The sequence below is a fragment of the Rhagoletis pomonella genome, unplaced genomic scaffold (genome assembly GCF_013731165.1).
Source record: "Rhagoletis pomonella isolate Grant_MI unplaced genomic scaffold, Rhpom_1.0 Rhpom_scaffold_00008, whole genome shotgun sequence".
Lineage (NCBI taxonomy): Eukaryota > Metazoa > Arthropoda > Insecta > Diptera > Tephritidae > Rhagoletis > Rhagoletis pomonella.
Genome location: NW_023458562.1, coordinates 46214712 through 46218184, shown reverse-complemented (window position 1 = coordinate 46218184; position 3473 = coordinate 46214712).

The following is a 3473-nucleotide window of genomic DNA, read 5'->3' as shown; positions in this document are numbered from 1 at the left end:
GTTCATCTTGTCTAGGTACTCTGTTTTATACATAGCTACTGTTTTGTAGCGAGCAGAAAAGTGGCAAATCGAAAACTTATAATATGTATATTTGACAAAAATTTATTAATGTTTTGTCCATCTACTTTTGATCTTAATTATGAATTCAATTTTGCGCGTTCAGGATTTTTGTTCGCTACGATATCCTAAACCACCACTAAAGGAAAGTTTTTTTTTTTATATTCTGAATGCAAAAACGATGATACCAAAGGTAGTAGCAGTTGAGGAGCAAGTTTTACTTTTTTCGTGCATTTACTCTCTGAATTGTAATTTTTGTTTGCATTTTACTCAAAAATGTCTAATTTGGTTTACCTTTTTTAACATTTTCGGGTAGAAAACACTCCCAGCTTGTTGTTTTTGCTATGGTACAATTACCTTATCAATGTGCCTTCCTTAAATAAAAGTGAATGACAACATGTCAGATTAAAATGACAAATCTTAGATATACATACATATATACATATGTAGACATTTCATAGAATCGTATACATATTTGCCCGAGTCGTGTAACTTAACTCTTGCATTCAGGCGAATGTTCAGCATAACTCTCATTTTTCTCTTTATTAACACTCATTGGCCAAAGGCTGTTACGCAGACGATCAAATAACCAGCGTCTGTATTGTATTATTTGTTACCTTTTTGTCACTTTTCAACAGTACTGTAGTAACACTATATTACGGATATTTACGTATAACGTTTTTCTAGAACAAGCCATTTCCCACTTTAAGTATTTCATATTTTCATTTTAAGTTTGCTTTGCGAAATACAAAAAAAAAAAACTTTACCATGGAAAATGATACGCCTATGCCACGTACGCAATCCTTCCAGTGGAGCTTTCCCGAAGATATCCATGTTCTTGAAGAAATGGCCCACAAAAAATTTGAGGCGTTTTCCTCGGAGTGCTCGGCACTCGCAGAGGAAGTGCTGGACGGATTTCAGGCGAGAAGCATATCTGAAACTTCTGCAGAAATCGTTATACTGGGCTCCGAACCTGGCGGCCATGTGGCCATTGGTGTCCCGTTAGTATTCCTGAGAGAAGCCTAACGTTTGGCTTTGAAAGCCTTAGTCTCTCGTCGCGGCCCACAGGGAGCGCGATAGCATGCAGGTGGGCAGATTTTTCCACCTACTGCGACATTTTTTTCAAATTTTTCTTTTTGATGCAGAAATACTCCAAGAGCATCTAGATGCATTTCTGCATCAAAAAGCAAATTTTGAAAAATTTTCGCTTACGTTATTTTGGCGATTAGGACTCGATATGTTGCTGTAGTTAGTGGTTGCCGACCCTAAGAGTACAACTCCACAAAAAACTTTTCGGGTATTCCACGGTTTTCAGGCTTTCAGCAATAGATGAATTGTGTAACTGAAAGTGTGAAAAGCGTGGAACGCCTGTGAAGTTGTACTCTAAGGCTTTGATGGCATCTTGACTGGCATGTTTAGATGAAGCTACATATGCCGATCGTGCTCACTTGCTTTGCAGTGAACTTAGAGCCTCAGATAAACATAACTGCTGAGAGAAGACGCTTTGAAACTGTCAGTGAAAATGGGTATTTCGTCATCGCTGAGAGCAATATCAAATTCCCTGTCACTTCTGTCGGGAAAATGGACATCAAAATTTTGATCCAAAGTCAGTTTTCGCGACCTGATAGTCACAGCCTATTTACTCCACCCCGACTCTGTCGAGGATTGTGGCGTTCCCATTGCAAGTTGTTCGCAGCCAGTTAAACGCCCTGAGTCGTAGAGCGCTTTTAGCTGCGGTAATTATAATGTAGAGGTCTTTGGGTGAAATGTGCAAGAGTGCCCCACATCTTGCACATCTTGCAGGTTGAGTAGGTAGGATTTGGTGTCTTTCGTCTCCCACCATACCAGCGCACCATAGATGAGAAGAGGAGCTTTCCCAATGTATTATCTGCGGGGTTAAAGTCGAGTCGAGAATAATCTCCAACAACTTTTTCTTTTTTGACAATCTAAGGTTTGCTCCATTGAGGGACAGAGTTGCGGTATTCGAATTTACCCAATAAAACATTAAAAATAAGTACACAATAAGCAGTTTCGTTTATCAATATGAATATTAGCGCCAGAACAGTGTTCTCTTTTCTTTTAGCAGAGATATTCTTTTTAATAATAAAACTGAAATGAGAATTTTACTTTCCGTTTAAAAATTGCTGTAACCAACGCCGAATAGACCTGCAACAGGAAGAAATAGCAAAAGGGATTTACAATTGAAACCAGTAATTCGGTGTTTGTCGGCTGGTCATTTTTCAACCGATTGGGCATGCGGTTATCAATCTAACACTAAATTGCATTGAAAGGAACAGCAATTGATAACCAAGCATATACCTTTGAAGTGGCCGATTTCTCTGATTGTAATTATGCCGTTAACCAGGAATCAGATCAAGCAGAATTTGGATTGCCAATTACTTTCGAATTGAATGAGAACTAATTGGTTAAATAAGGGGGAAAAAATCAAAAGTTTAGAAACCAATGCAGATGCGCTATATTTTTTTCTGTTACGTTGCCTTTTATACCAAGCAGGACATATGACATATACTACGTCCGCACGACATCTGGTCTTTCTGGTGCAATCGATTTCAGCTCATCCCTCCTTAACCCGAGTTGTTTAGTCTCTCGATCGACTGTTCTGCCTCACATTTCGCGGCATCTGCCGGGAGGTCTGCGTCATTCGATTTGACGATTCCATTGCAAGGTCTTCTTTGCGTGTGGCCTATTAGCTTCCATTTTAGTGTGCCGAATCCAGATGTCAAGGGATGGAACCCCTGAGCAAGCCATGATTGGGTATTCTTTTAGGCCAAAGACTTCGGAATCTCATTCTAAGACATCTTCCTACGAAAACTGAGGCGCCTGGTTATAGCAATACAGCAGTATCGAGGGCACTTGGGATTTGAAAAGCCTAAACTGCAACTAAGGATTGTTGTTTGGCCATAATGTACACAGCATCCAATAGCCGATCTGGCTGTATTTTTTCGACACTCAATGTGTTCGTCAGTGCCGCTATCGGGTGCAACTACGCCGTCCCAAAAATTTGGTCTGAGATTAAGACGCTACCAAAAGATATTCTTAAAATTGCTCTTATTAATCTTGCTTCTCAGGTCTGCCGCCTTAACTTCTCTGTGTAGCGCGTTGCCTATTTTACACAGATCAGAAAGACATTGATTGCCGAAGTTCATAGTTCGAAAGTGGCCTCATGGCAGCATTCAACACCTCTCCAATCACAAAAAAGAAAGAAATGAGATGAGATTATGTCGAATCCTGCTATGAATTTCGAAGATCTCAGACAACTTTAATTTGTGTATACTCAAAGAAAACACACTTATTTATTTATTTTTTTTTTCACGTATAATCTCTATTTATTTAAATAGCTTTTTCTCATTTGGTTTCTATTATTTGTTTGTAACTTTAATTTATTCTGTCTTATT